This window comes from Hyperoodon ampullatus (genome assembly GCF_949752795.1).
Source record: "Hyperoodon ampullatus genome assembly, contig: SUPER_X_unloc_1, whole genome shotgun sequence".
NCBI lineage: Eukaryota > Metazoa > Chordata > Mammalia > Artiodactyla > Ziphiidae > Hyperoodon > Hyperoodon ampullatus.
Window position 1 is genome coordinate 8589935 of NW_027641097.1, and position 17289 is coordinate 8607223.

Here is a 17289-nt window from a genome sequence, read left to right on the forward strand (position 1 = left end):
CCATGACCTTGTCATCACAATGTTCCTTGCCCTTGTCATCACAATGCGCCATGCCCACTGTTATCATAATAATCCATGAAACTTGTCAGACCAATGTTCCATGCCCTTCTCATCACAATGCACCAGGCCCTTGTCATCAGAATGCTCCATGACATTTGTCATCTCAAAGATCCATGTCCCTTGGCATCACAATGCTCCATTCCATTATCATCACAATGCTCCATGGACCCTCTCATCACATTGCTCCATGAACTTGTCATCCCAAATCTCCATGACGCTTGTCATCACAATGCTCGATGCCCTTCTCATCACAATGATCCATGCCATTGTCATTACAATCCTGCATGATCTATGTATCACAGTGTTCCGTGCCCTTATCATCACACTGCTCCATGCCCACTCTCTTCAAAATAATCCATGAAACATTTCTGACCATTTCCCCATGTCCTTGTCATCACAATGCTCCATTACCCCTGTCATAACAATGCTCCATGATCCCTGCCATCACAAGATTCCACGGTCTTGTCATCACAAGCCTCCATGACCCTTGTCATCACAATGCTCCAAGACCCCTGAAATCACAAATATCGATGCCCTTGTCATCAAAAAGCTACATGACGCATGTCATCAGAATGCTCCATGGCATTCTCCTCACAGTGCTCCATGCCCTTGTCATCACTATGCTCCAACACCCCTGGAATCACAATGATCCAAGCCCCTTTTCATCTCAATGCTCCATCAACCCTGTCATCACAATTTACCGTGCCCATCACCATAATATTTCATGCTTTTGTCATCACAATAAAATCAAAATGCTCAATGACGACTGTCATTACAATGCACCAAATCCATGTGATCACAATGTTCCAAAACACTTGTCATCACAATGCCCCATGACGCTGGTCATCACAATTATCCATGGTCTTCTCTCACAATGCTCCAAGCCCTTGTCATCAGAATGCTCCATTACATTTGTCATCACAATCCTCCATGACACTTGGCTTCACAATTCTCCATGCCATTGTCATCACAATGCACCGTGACATATGTCATCACAATGCTCCCTGACACCTGTCTTCACCATACTCAATGACCTGGTCATATCAATGCTCCATGCCGCTGTCATCACAGTGTGCCATGACCACTATCTTCACAATAATCAATGAAAGATGTCAGACCAATTCTCCATTCTCCTGTCATCAAAATGCTCCATGCCTTTGTCATCACAATTGTCCGTGACTCCAGTCATCACAATGCTTCATGACCTTTGTCCTCACAAGGGTCCATAACCTCGTCATCACAGGGCTCTGTGAACTTTGTCACCATAATGCTCCATGAACTTTTCATAACAATGCTCTGTGACCCTTGTCATCACAATGCTCCATACCTTTGTCAGCAGAGTGCTCCATGACCCTTGTCATCACAATGCTCCATGGGCTTGTCAGAACAATGCTCCATGACACTTGTCATCACAATGTTCCACAACTTTGTCATCACAATACTCTATAAACCCTGTCATCAGAAAGCTCCATGCACTTCTCATCAAAATGCTCTTTCACCGCTGATATCAAAATGTTCCAACACTAGTCATTACAATACTCCCTCACGCCTGTCATGACAATGTTCCACCTCTTTGTCATCACAAGGCTCCATGACCCTTGTCATCACATTGCTCCAAGACCCCTGTAAGCACAATGCTGCATGCTCTTGTCATCACATAGTTCCATGACGCTTGTCATCAGACAGCTCCATGGCCTTAGCATTACAATGTTCCATGCCCTTTTCATCACAATGCTCCAAGACACCTGTAATCACAATGCTCCATGCCCCTTTTCATCTCAATGCTCCATGAACTCTGTCATCACAATGAACCATGCCAATCATCATAATGCTTCATGCTATTTTCATAACAATGAAATCAAAATGCTCCATAAACACTGTCATCACAATGCTCCAAACACTTGTGTTCTCAATGTTCCATAACACTTGTCATCACAACTCCCCATGACGCTCATCATCACAATTTTCCATGGTCTTCTCAACACAATGCTCCATGACCTTTGTCATCACAATGCTCAATACACTTGTCATCACAATGCTCCCTGACACTTATCGTCAGTATGCTCCTTGAACCCTCTCATGACAAGGCTCCATGCTTTTCCATCACAATCATCCATGCCCTATTCATCACAATGCTCCAAGAACCCTGTTATCACAATGCTCCATGCCCCTTTTCATCAGAATTCTCCATGATACTTGTCATCAAAAGGATACATGGTCTTCTCCTCACAATGCTCCAGGAACTTGTCATCACAATGCTCCTTTCCATTGTCACCACAATGCTCCATGACCCCTGCCATCATATTACTCAATGAAAATTTTCAGCCCAATGCTCCATGAAATTCTGATCACAATGCTCCATGACCCCTGTCATCACAATGTTCCATGACCACAGTCATCACAACGCTCCATGACACCAGACAACACAATGATCCGGGAATCTTGTAATCAAAATGCTCCATGACACTTGTCATCAGAATGATCCATGCCCTTGCCATCCCAATGCTTCATGACCCCTGTAATCACAATGCTCCATGACGCATGTCATCACAGTGCTCCATTACACTTGTCATCAAGATGCTCCATGCATTTGTCAGCAAAATACTACATTACATTTTCATCACAATGCTCCATGCCTTTGTCAGCCCAATGCTCCATGACAGGTTTCATCGCAATGCTCCAGGCCCCTGTCAGCATAGTGCTCCGTGACCCTTGTCATCACAATGCTCCAAGCCCTTGTCATCACAATGTTCCATTACCTTTGTCATCACAAACCTCCATGACAATTGGCATCACAATACTCCATGGCATTGTCATCACAATGGGCCACAACTTATGTCTTCACAATGCTCCCAGACACCTGTCTTCACAATACTGCATTACCTTGTCATCACCATGCTCCATGCCCTTGTCATCACAATGCACCATTCCCACTGTCATTGCAGTAATCCATGAAACTTGTAAGACCAATGTTCCATGCCCCTGTCTTCACAATGCTCCATGCACTTGTCTTCACAATGCTCCATGACCCGTCATCACAATGCTCCATGACCCCTTTCATCAAAATGCTCCATGCTCCTTGAAATCAAAATGATCCATGACCTCTGTCATCACAATGCTCCAAACCCTTGTGATCACATTGTTCCACAACACTTGTCATCACAATGCTCCATGATGCCTGTCATCACAATACTCCATGCCCGTGTCATCACAATGCTCCATGAGCTTTGTCATCACAATGTTCAATACACTTGTCATCACAAGTCTCTGTGACCTTTGTCACCACAATGCTCCATGAACTTTTCATCACGATGCTCTGTGACCTTTGTCATCACAATTCACTATGCGTTTCTCAGCACAATGTTCCGTGACCCTTGTCATCACAATGCTCCATGCGCTTGTCATTAAAATGCTCCATGATCTTTGTCATCACCAAGCTCCATGACCCTTGGCATCACAATGCTCCATGCGCTTGTCATCAAAATGCTCCATGATCTTTGTCATCACCAAGCTCCATGACCCTTGGCATCAGAATGATCCATGCCATTCTCATCACAATGCTTCCTGAAGCCTCTCATCACATTGCTTCCATGTCCTTATCATCACAAAACTCCATGATGATTGTCATCAAAATGAACGATTCCCTTCTCATCACAATGTTCCATGTCCTTGTCAATACAATTCTCCATGACCCATGTATCACAGTGTTCCTTACCCTTGTCATCATAATGCTCCATGCCCACTCTCATCAGAATAATCCATGAAAAGTTTCAGACCAATGCTCCATAAACTTGTAATCACAATGCTCCATTACCCCTGTCATGACAATGCTCCATAACCCCTGCCATCAAAATGTTCCACGGCCTTTTCATCACAAGGCTCCATAACCCTTGTCATTACAATGATCCAAGACCCCTGTAATCACAATGCTCCATGCCTTTGTCATCACACAGCTCAATGACGCATGTCATCAGAATGCTCCATGGCTTTCTCATCACAATGCTCCATACCCTTGCCATCACAATATTCCATTAACCCTGTCATAACAATGCTCCATGACCACTGTCATAATGATGTTCCACGGCCTTGTCATCACAATGCTACATGAACCCTGTCATCACAATGCTCCGTGACTCCAGTCATCACAGTGCTTCATGAACTTTGTCATCACAATGGTCCATGCCCTCATCATCACAATTCTCTGCGACCTTTGTCACCACAATGCTCCATGAACTTTTCATCACAATGCTCTCTGACCATTGTCATCACAATGCTCTATGCCTTTCTCAGCACAATGCTCCATGACCCTTGTCATCACAATGCTCCATGTGCTTCTCAGCACATTGCTCCATGACCCATGTTATCAAAATGTGCCATGCGAGTGTCATCACTGTGCTCCACAATATTGTCATCACAATGCTCCATAAACTTTGTCATCAATATGCTCCAGGCACGTCTCAACAAAATGCTCTCTCACAACTGATATCACTATGTTCCATCACAAGTCATCACAATACTCCCTCACCCCTGTCATCACAATGTTCCATGACCCCTGTCATCACATTGATACATGCACTTATCATCACAATGTTCGATGACCCCTGACATCACAATGTTCCATAACCCCTGTCATCAAAATCTTCCATGACCTTTTTCATCAAATTGCTCCATGACCCTGTCATCACAATGCTCCCTTCCCTTCACAACACAATGCACCACGAACTTGTCATCAAAATGCTCCATGACATTTGTCGTCACACATCTCCATGACAATTGGCATCACAATGCTCCATGTCATTGTGATCACAGTGCTCCATGAAACCTCTCATCACATTGTTCCATGCCATTGTCATCACAAAGCTCCAAGACGCTTGCCATCACAATGCTCGTTGCCCTTCTCATCACAATGCTCCATGTCCTTGTCATTATAATCCTCCATGACCCATGTATCACAGTGTTCCTTGACCTTGTCATCAGAATGCTCCATGCCCACTCTCATCACAATAATCCTGAAACTTTTCAGACCAATGCTCCATGTCCTAGTCATCACAGTGCTCCATTACACCTGTCATAACAATGCTCCATGACCCCTGCTATCACAATGATCCACGGCCTTTTAATCACAAGGCTCCATGACTCTTGTCATCACAATGCTCCAAGACACCTGTAATCACAATGCTCCATGCAATTGTCATCACAAAGCTCCTTGACGGGGCCTCCCTGGTGGCGCAGTGGTTGAGAGTCCGCCTGCCGATGCAGGGGATACGGGTTCGTGCCCCGGTTTGGGAGGATCCCATATGCCGCGGAGCGGCTGGGCCCGTGAGCCATGGCCGCTGAGCCTGCGCGTCCGGAGCCTGTGCTCCGCGACGGGAGAGACCACGGCAGTGAGAGGCCCGCGTACCACAAAAAAAAAAAAAAAAAAAAAAAAAAAAAGCTCCTTGACGCATGTCATCAGAATGCTCTATGGCCTTCTCATCACAATGTTCCATGCCCTTGTCATCACAATGCTCCAAGTCCCCTGTATTCACAATGCTCCATGCCCTTGTCATCACAAAGATCCATGACGCATGTCATCAGAATGCTCCTTGGCCTTCTCATCACAATGCTCCATGCCCTTGTCATCACAATGTTCCAAGACCCCTGTAAACACAATGCTCCATGCCTCTTTTCATCAGTATGGTCCATGAGACTTGTCATCACAAGGCTCCATGATCTTCTCAACACAATGCTCCAGGACTTTGTCATCACAATGCTTCACGACCTTCTCATCAAGATTCTAAATGGCCCTTGTGATCATAATGTTCCAAGCCCTAATCATCACAATGCCCCATTATCTTTGTTATCACATTCCTCCATGACACTTGGCATCACAATGCCCCACGCCATTGTAATCGCAATGGAACATGACATATGTCATCACAATGCTCCCTGACACCTGTCTTCACAATACTCCATGACCTTTTCTTCACAATACTCCATGCCCTTGTCAGCACAATCCGCCATGCCGAATGTCATCACAATAATCCATGAAACTTGTCAGACCAATGCTCCATGCCCTTGTCATCACAATGCTCCATGCCCTTGTCATCACAATTCTCCATGACCCCACACATCATAATTCTCCGTGAATCCAGTCATCACAATGCTTTATGACCATTGTCATCACAATGGTCCATTCCCTCATTATCACAGTTCTCTGTAACACGTTTCATCACAATGCTCCATGCCTTTGTAAGCATAATGCTCCATGACCCTTGTCATCACATTGATCCATGCGCTTGTCAGCACAATGCTCCACAACCTTATCATCACAACACTCCATAAACCTTGTCATCACAATGCTCCTTGCACTTCTCATCTAAATGCTCTCTCACCACTGATATCACAATGTTCCATTACTACTCATCACAATACTCCCTCACCCCTTTCATCACAATGTTCCATGATCCCTATCATCAAAATGCTACATGTCCTTATCATCATAATGCTCCATGACCACTGACATCACAATGTTCCATAACCCTATCATGAAAATGTTCCCTGACGATTTTCATCAAATTGCTCCATGACCCTGTCATCACAATGCTCCCTGCCCTTCTCATCACAATGCACAACGCTCTTGTCATCAAAATGCTCCATGACCTTTGTCATCACAAACTCCATGACCCTTGGCATCACAATGCTCCATGCCATTGTCATCACAATGCTCCATGAAACCTATCATCACATTGTTCCTTGCTCTTGTCATCACAAAGCTCCATGATGCTTGTCATCACAATGCTCGATGCCTTTCTCATCACAGTGATCCATGCCCTTGTCATTACAATCCCCTATGACCCATGTATCACCGTCGTTCTGTGCCCTTGTCATCACAATGCTCCATGCCCACTCTCATCACAATAATCCATGAAACTTTTCAAACCAATACTCCATGCCCTTGTCATCACAATGCTCCATGACAACTGTCATCAGAATGCTCCATGCCCCTTGTCATTACAGTGCTCCATGAGGCTCGTCATCACAATTATTCATGGCCTTCTCATCACAGTGCTCCACGGTCTTGCTATCACAATGCTCCATTCCCTGGTAATCACAATGCTCCGTTCCCTTGTAATAACAATGCTCCATGTCCCTTGTCATCAGAGTTATCCACGTCCTTGTCATCACAATGCTCCATGACACTTCTCATCACAATGTTACATGCACTTGTCATCATAATTTTCCATGAAATTGTCATCTAAATGCCAAATGACCCCTGTCATAGCAAGCTCTATGCCTTTGTCATCAAAATTCTACACGACATTGTCATCAAAATTCTCAGTGTCCATTGTCATCACAATGCTCCATGCCCTTGCCATCCCAATGCTCCATGACCCCTGTAATCACAATGCTCCATGACGCTTGTCATCACAATGCTCCATGACACTTGTCATCGAAATGCTCCATGCATTTTTCAGCAAAATGCTACATGACCTTGTCATCACAATGCTCCATGCGCTTGTCATCAAAATACTCCATTCCCATTGCATCAAAATCCTCCATGAACCTTGGGTTCACATTGCTTCATGCCCTTGTCATCACAATGATTCATGCTCCTTGAAATGAAAATGATACATGACTTCTCTCATCACAATGCTCCAAAGCCTTGTGATCACAATGTTCATAACACTTGTCATCATAACGCTCCATGATGCCTGTCATCACAATGCTCCATGAAATTTGTCATCACAATGCTCAATACACTTGTCCCCACAATGCTCCCTGAAACTTGTCATCAGAATGCTCCTTGAACACTGTCATGAAAAGGCTCCATGCCTTTTTCATCACAATGCTCCATGACCTTTTCATCAAAATGCTCCATGCCATTGTCATCACATTACTCCACAAGCTTGTCATCAGAATGGTCCATGACACTTGTCATCACAATGATCCATGACACCTGTCATCACAATGCTCCATGCCCCTTGTCATTACAGTGCTCCATGATGATCCTCATCACAATTATCCGTGGTCTTCTCATGACAATGCTCCACGGTCTTGTCATCCCAATGCTCCATGCCCTGGTCATAACAATTCTACATGTCCTTTTCATCACAATGCTCCATGACACTTCTCATAAAAATGTTACATGCTCTTGTCAATACAATTCTCCATGCACTTGTCATGGCAATGCTCCATGACCCCTGTCATAGCAAGTTCCATGCGCTTGTCATCACAATGCTTCACCACCTTGTCATCAAAATTCTCAAAGGCCCTTGTCATCACAATGCTCCATGATGTTGTCATCACAATGCTTCATGACCTTGTCATCACGAAGCTCCAAGCCCTTGTCATCACAATGCTCCATTACCTTTGTCATCACAATCCTCCATGACACTTGGCATTCCAATGCCCCATGCCATTCTCATCACAATGGACCATGACATATGTCATCCCAATACTCCCTGACACCTGTCTTCACAATACTGTATGACCTTGTCATCACAATGCTCCATGCCCTTGTCATCACAATGTGCCATGCCCACTGTCATCACAATAATCCATAAAACTTGTCAGAGCAATGCTCTATGCCCATGTCATCACAATGCTCCATTCCCGTGTCATCACAATGCACCGTGACTCCAGTCATCACAGTGTTTTATGAACTTTGTCATCACAATGGTCCATGCTTTCATCATCACAAGTCTCTGTGACTTTGTCACCACAATGCTCCATGAACTTTTCATAACAATGCTCTCTGACCCTTGTCATCAAAATGCTCTATGCCTTTCTCAGCACAGTGCTCCATCCCCCTTTTCATCACAGTGCTCCATGTGCTTGTCAGCACATTGCTCCATGACCCATGTTATCACAATGTGCCATGCGCTTGTCATCACAATGCTCCACAACCTTGTCATCACAATGCTCCATAAACCCTGGTCATCACAATGCTCCATGCACTTCTGAACAAAATGCTCTCTCACAACTGATATCACTATGTTCCATCACTAGTCATCACAATACTTCCTCACCCCTGTCATCACTATGTTCCATGACCACTGACATCACTATGTTCCATAACCCCTGTCATCAAAATGCTCCATGACCCTTTTCAGCAAAATGCTCCATGACCCCTGACATCACAATGTTCCATAAGCCATATCATCAAAATCTTCCATGACCTTTTTCATCAAATTGCTCTTCGACTCTGTCATCACAATGCTCCCTTACCTTCACAACACAAGGCACCACGCCCTTGTCAAAAAAATGCTCCATGACATTTGTCGTCACATATCTCCATGACACATGGCATCACAATGCTCCATGCCATTGTCATCAAGATGATCCATGAACCCTCTGATCACATTGTTCCATGCTCTTGTCATCACAAAGCTCCATGACATTTGTCATCACAATGCTCGATGCCCTTCTCATCACAATGCTCCATGCCCTTGTCATTACAATCCTCCATGACCAATGTATCACAGTGTTCCGTGCCCTTGTCATCACAATGCCCCATGCCCACTCTCATTACAATAATCCATGAAATTTTCAGAACAATGCTGCATGCCCTTGTCATCACAATGCTCCATGACGCCTGATATCACAATGTTCCATAACCCCTGGCATCAAAATGCTTCATGACCCTATTCATCACAAAGCTCCATTACCCCTGACATCACAATATTCCATATCCCCTGTCGTCAAAATGATCCATGACCCTTTTCATCAAATTGTTTCATGACCCTGTCATCACAATGTTCCCTGCCCCTCTCATCACAATGCACAACGCCATTGTCATCAAAATGCTCCATGACCTTTGTCATCACAAAAGTCCATGTCTCTCGTCATCACAATTTTCCATGGTCTTCTCATCACAATGCTGCATGACCTTTGTCATCACAATGCTCAGTACACTGGTCATCACAATGCTCCCTGACACTTGTCATCAGTATGCTCCTTGAAACCTCTCATGACAACGCTCCATGCCTTTTTCATCACAATGATCCATGCCCTTTTCATCACAATGCTCCATGCCATTGTCATCAAAATACTCCACAAGCTTATCATCAGAATGCTCCGTGACCCTTGTCATCACAATGCTCCATGACCCCTGTCATGACAATGTTCCATGACCCCTGTCATCACAATGCTCCATGACAACTGTCATCAGAATGCTCCATGCCACTTGTCATTACAGTGCTCCATGAGGCTTGTCATCACAGTTATTCATGGCCTTCTCATCACAGTGCTCCACGGTCTTGCTATCACAATGCTCCTGTCCCTGGTAATCACAATGCTCCATTCCCTGGTAATAACAATGCTCCATGTCCCTTGTCATCAGAATTCTACATGTCCTTGTCATCAAAGTGCTCCATGACACTTCTCATCACAATGTTACATGCACTTGTCATCAAAGTTTTCCATGAAATTGTCATCTCAATGCCATATGACCCCTGTCATAGCAAGCTCCATGCCTTTGTCTTCAAAATTCTTCACGACATTGTCATCAAAATTATCAATGTCCGCTGTCCTCACAATGCTCCAAGCCCTTGTCATCACAATGCTCCATGACCCTTGATATCACAGTGCTCCAAGCCGTTGTCAACACAATGCTCCATTACCTTTGTCATCACAATACTCCATGACACCTGGCATCACAATGCCCCATGCCATTGTCACCACAATGGGCCATGACATATGTCATCACAATGCTCCCTGACACCTCTTTTCACAATACTCTATGACCTTGTCATCACAATGCTCCATGCCCTTGTCATCACAATGCGCCATGCCCACTCTCATCACAATAGTCCATAAATCTTGTCACAGCAATGCTCTATAACCCTGTCATCACAATGCTCCATGCCCTAGTCATCACAATGCTTCATGACCATGTGATCACAATGCTCCGTGACTCGTCATAACAATGATTCAAGAACTTTGTCATCACAATGGTCCATACCCTCGTCATCACAAGTCTCTGTGACTTTGTCACCACAATGCTCCATGAACTTTTCATCACAATGCTCTCTGACACTGGTCATCACCATATTCTGTGCCTTTTTCAGAACAATGCTCCCTAACCCTTGTCATAAGAGTGCTCCATGTGCTTGTCAGCACATTGATCCATGACCCATGTTATCACAATGTGCCATGCACTTGTCATCAAAATGTAACCAAGTTGAGGTTCTTGTAAGCAGTGCAGCCCTATATTTTGGGGTGGCTCTGTCTTATTGATTTTCAGTTTTCCCAAGGTATATTCCCTAGACTGGAAGTGCCCTTGGCTCTGCAGCTCTGGTGTTTACTTGTTTTAGGGAACACAATGCACTCCTCCAGAGAGGCCGTTGGCAATTTACATCCCGCCAATCAGCATAACTAGGCTCCCTGTTCTACAGGGCCTATCTTGCCTTTCTGGTTTTACACATTTTGTGGATGTCCCTGTTCACCTGTGGGAAATGATACTTCTTAGTAGTGCAGATTTGCATTGCCCGCTTTGTTGCTTGGCCAAATGGGCGAATATATTCAGGAGAAAACGCATATGCACTTTTTGGCCAAGTGCATCATTGTCGAAGTTGTGCCCCTCTTCCTGTGCTTTAAAGGCGATTCCAATGTACCTCTTGAAATCAGTTTCCTGCTATTCTGCCTTGTTTTCAAGTCCTCCTCATTTTCTTCCCTCAACAGATTTTTGGTCGATAGTTGTCCTTTATTACTCTGTCAGTTTTTGAAATGCTTAGCCCCGGAGCTCCATTGTTCAACTCGTTATTTGTGAGCCGACCGCAAATCCACAATTCTGGTTCAGGACATATACTGGTTCCTGGCGGGTGGCTGAGACTTTGGTTAATTTTTCTTCCTTAACGGAATTTAGAGTGACAAATGCCGGACCAGATGCCTAACAGCTACTCTCTCATTGGTTCTCCCTCTTCCCTTTTATCCTCTGCCAAATTCGCAACTTCTGCGAACCAGGAGGTTAAAGAGGCTGTCTCTGCAAGTTGGGAGATTGATAGTTAAGCAGTTGGAAATTCAAACCGGAGCACCAGGAGAGGTACTATTAGTTGAGTTTTAGAAAACTTTCGTATTTACAGTGTGTCCATTGTCTATGTTTCCCGTACATGTTATAGTTGTAGTAATATTCCCTTGAACCTGGAGAGTTGGGACCTTTGGAATGTGTGCCACTCATTTTTGCTTTAAATGGTCTGCATTTGCTCACTGAATCTCACCAAACCGCTCAGTCCCAAGTGTCCAGGCTTATGCCACATCCAGCTGTCCTTGTACACAGGGCCATTCCAGGTTTCATCAGAGCCCCTAAAGGAATTGTAAAGAATTTCCCTGTTTTTTGTTTTGTTTTTGAAATTCTTTTTATAGTGGGTTTGAGCTGATTCTCACTGCCATGTTTATGCCAGTCTAGACCCACTTGATTCCCTTATGGAGACATATCAATACATAGGTTTTAAGATTCTTACTAGTCAGATATATTCCTCTGTGGGAAATATGGGGTTTTGAGTCCCTTTCACTGAGGAAGGTGTAGGTCTTTTCTATTCCATATTTGGTTTTTGGAACGGTAGCTGTACTAATATCAAACTCTGGTTTTATGCATCACCCAACCCCTCCTTCCCCATTAAGCAGGCATAAGAATGTTTTTTAAATGTGAGACTCTGTTCTCTTTCCTAACTCAGTTGATGTGTAGCCATGTATACAGGATCGTCGTAAGTGATATCTTATGATAAGTTTCTTTTTCACTGTGACTTATTTCACTTAGAATCATCGTACCTGAATCCACTCATTTTGCTGCTACTGGCCTTATGACATTGATTTCATTGATGAGGGATATTCCATCGTACGTAATTACCACAATTTCTTCAACGACTTTTGTCTTTCCTGGGATATTTAAGTTGTACCCAAGTTGAGATTCTTGTAAGCAGTGCAGCCCTAAATTTTGGGGTGGCTCTGTCTTATTGATTTTCAGTTTTCCCAACGTTTATTGCCTAGAAATGAAGTGCCCTTGGCTCTGTAGCTCTGTTGTTTACTTGTTTTAGGGAACACAATGCACTCCTCCAGAGAGGCAATTGGCAATTTAAATCCCGCCCATCAGCATAACTAGACTCCCTGTTCTCCAGGGCTTGTCTTGACTTTCTGGTATTTACAAATTTTGTGGATGTCCCTGTTCACCTGTGGGAAATGATGCTTTTTGTAGTGCAGATTTGCATTGCCCGCTTGGTTGCTTGGCCAAATGGGCATATGCGTTTTCTCCTGAATATATTCAGGAGAATACGCACATGCACTTTTTGCCAAGTGCATCATTGTCGAAGTTGTGGCCCTCTTCCTGTGCTTTATAGGCGATTTCAATGTACATCTTGAAATCTGTTTCCTTCTATTCTGCCTCGCTTTCAAGTCCGCCTCGTTGCCTTCCCTCAACAGATTTTTGGACGAGAGTTGGCCTTTTTTAATCTGCCATTTTGTGAATTGCTGTGTCGCTGAGCTCCATTTTTCAACTCGTTTTGTGTGAGCTGACTGCAAATCCACGATTTTGGTTTAGGACCTATACTGGTGCCCGGCGGGTGGCTGAGACTTTGGTTAATTCTTCTTACTGCCGGGAAATTAGAGTGACATGTGCCCGTCCAAATGCCTAACAGCTACTCTCTCATTGGTTCTCTATCTTTCCTTTCATCCTCTGCCTAATTTGCAACCTGTGAGAACCAGGAGATTAAAGGGGCTGTCTCTCCAAGATGGGAGATTGATAGTAAAGCAGTTGGAAACTCAAACCGAAGCACCAGGAGAAGGACTACTACTTGAGTTTTAGAAACCTTTCGTATTCACTGTGTGTGCATTCTGTTGGTTTCCCGTACATGTTATAGCTGTAGTAATATTCCCTTCAACCTAGAGAGTTGGGATCCTTGGAATGTGTGCCACGCATTATTGCTTTAAGTGGTCTGCATTTGCTGACCCAATCTCACCAATCCTCTCAGTCCCAAGTGTCCAGCCTTATGCCACATCCAGCTGTCGTTGTAGATTGGGTCATTCCAGGTTTCATCAGAGCCACTGAAGGAATTGTAAAGAATTTCCCTATTTTTTTGTTTTGTTTTTGAAATTCCTTTTTATAGTGTGTTTGAGATGATTCTCACTGCCATGTTTATGCCTGTCTAGACACACTTGATTCCCTTACGGCGACATATCAATAAATAGGTTTTAAGGTTCTTACTACTCAGATATATTCCTCAGCGGAAAATATGGGGTTTTCAGTCCCTATCACTGAGGAAGGTTTAGGACTTGTATAATCCGTAGTTGGTTTTTGGAACGGTACCTGTACTAATATCAAACTCTGGTTTTATGCATCACCCAACCTCTCCTTTCCCCGTAAGCAGGCATAAGATTGTTTTCTAAATGTGAGACTCTGTTCTGTTTCCTAACTCAGTTCATGTGTAGCCATGTTTACAGGACTTCATAAGTGATATCTTATGATAAGATTCTTTTTCTCTGTGACTTATTTCACTTAGAATCACCGTACCTGAATCCAATCATTTTGCTGCTACTGGCCTTATGACATTCATTTCATGGCTGAGGGATATTCCATCATACGTAAGTACCACAATTTCTTGAACCATTTTTGTCTTTCCTGGGATATTTCATTTGAACCCAAGTTGAATTTCTTGTAAGCAGTGCAGCCCTAAATTTTGGGGTGGCTTTGTCTTATTGATTTTCAGTTTTCCCAAGCAATATTCCCTAGACTGGAAGTGCCCTTGGATCTGTAGCTCTGTTGTTTACTTGTTTTAGGGAACACAATGCACTCCTCCAGAGAGGCAGATGGCAATTTACATCCTGCCCACCAGCATAACGAGGCTCCCTCTTCTCCAGGACCTATCTTGCCTCTCTGGTTTTTACACATTTTGTGGGTGTCCCTGTTCACCTGTGGGAAATGATGCTTCTTTGTAGTGCAGATTTGCATTGCCCGCTTGGTTGCTTGGCCAAATGGGCATATGCGTTTTCTCCTGAATATATTCAGGAGAAAACGCATACTCCCTTTTTGGCCAAGTGCATCATTGTCGAAGTTGTGTCCCTCTTCCCGTGTTTTAAAGGCGATTCCAATGTACCTCTTGAAATCTGTTTCCTGCTATTCTGGCTCGCTTTCAAGTCTGCCTCATTGCCTGCCCTCAACAGATTTTTGGACGATAGTTGTCCTTTATTACTCTGCCAGTTTGTGAATTGCTGTGCCCCTGAGCTCCATTTTTCAACTCGTTTTTTGTGAGCTGATGGCAGGTCCAAAATTTTGGTTCAGAAACTATCCTGGTTCCTGGCAGTAGGCTGAGACTTTGGTTAATTCTTCTTCCTGCCAGGAAATTAGAGTGACATGTTCCAGTCCAAATGCCTAACAGCTACTCTCTCATTAGGGCTACATCTTCCCTTTCATCCTCTGCCAAATTTGCAACCTGTGTGAACCAGGAGGTTAAAGGGGCTATCTCTCCATGTTGGGAGATTGATAGTAAAGCAGTTGGAAATTCAAACCGGAACACCAGGAGAGGGACTATTAGTTGAGTTTTAGAAACCTTTCGTATTCACAGTGTGTCCATTCTCTATGTTTCCCATACATGTTATAGCTGTAGTAATATTCCCTTCAACCTGGAGAGTTGGGACCCTTGGAATGTGTTCCACGCATTATTGCTTTAAATGGTCTGCATTTGCTCACGGAATCTCACCAATCCTCCTAGTCCCAAGTGTCCAGCCTTATGCCACATCCAGCTGTCATTTTAGATAGGGTCATTCCAGGATTCATCAGAGCCCCTGTAGGAATTGTAAAGAATTTCCCTGTTTTTTTGTTTTGTTATTGAAATTCCTTTTTATAGTGGGTTTGAGCTGATTCTCAGTGCCAAGTTTATGCGAGTCTAGACACACTTGGTTACCTTACGGAAACTTATCAGTACACTGGTTTTAAGATTCTTACTAGTCAGATATATTCCTCTGCGGGAAATATGGGTTTTTGAGTCCCTTTCACTGAGGAAGGTGTATGTCTTGTCTATTCCATACTGGGTTTTTGGAACGGTTCCTGTACTAATATCAAACTCTGGTTTTATGCATCACCCCACCTTTCCTTCACCCTTAAGCAGGCACAAGAGTGTTTTCTAAATGTGAGACTCTGTTCTCTTTCCTAACGCAGTCCATGTGTATCCCGCCATGTTTACAGGACCTTCATAAGTGATATCTTATGATGTTTCTTTTTCTCTGTGACTTATTTCACTTAGAATCATCGTACCTGAATCCACTCATTTTGCTGCTACTGGCCTTATGACATTGATTTCATGGCTGAGGGATATTCCATCTTACGTAAGTAACACAATTTCTTGAACCATTTTTGTCTTTCCTGGGATATTTAAGGTGTACCCAATTTGAGGTTCTTCTAAGCAGTGCAGCCCTAAATTTTGGGGTGGCTCTGTCTTATTGATTTTCAGTTTTCCCAAAGTATATTCCCTAGACTGGAAGTGTCCTTGGCTCTGTAGCTCTGTTTTTAACTTGTTTTAGGGAACACAGTGCACTCCTCCTGAGAGGCAGTTGGCAATTTACATCCTGCCCATCAGCATAACTAGGTTCCCTGTTCTCCAGTGCCTGTCTTGCCTTTCTGGTTTTTACACATTTTGTGGATGTCCCTTTTGACCGGTGGGAAGTGATACTTCTTTGTAGTGCAGATTTGCATTGCCCCCTTTCTTGCTTTGCCAAAAAGGGTGTATGCGTTTTCTCCTGAATATAATCTGGAGAAAACGCATATGCCTTTATTGGCCAAGTGCATCATTGGCGAAGTTGTGCCCCTCTTCCTGTGCTTTAAAGGTGATTCCAATGTACCTCTAGAAATCTATTTCCTGCTATTTTGGCTCGCTTTCAACTCCGTCTCGTTGCCTTCCCTCAACAGATTTTTGAACGATAGTTGTCCTTTATTATGCTGCCAGTTTGTGAATTGCTGTGCCCCTGAGCTCAATTTTTCATCTCGTTTTTTGTGAGCTGACCGCAAGTCCAAAATTTTGGTTCAGGACCTATACTGGTTCCCCGCAGGTGGATGAGACTTTGGTTAATTCTTCTTCCTGAGAGGAAATTTGAGTGACATGTGCCCGTCCAAATGCCTAAGAGCTACTCTCTCATTGTTTCTCCCTCTTCCCTTACATCTTCTGCCCAATTGGCAACCTGTGCGAACCCGGAGGTTAAAGGGGCTGTCTCTCCAAGTTGGGAGATTGATAGTAAAGCAGTTTGAAAATCAAACCGTAGCAC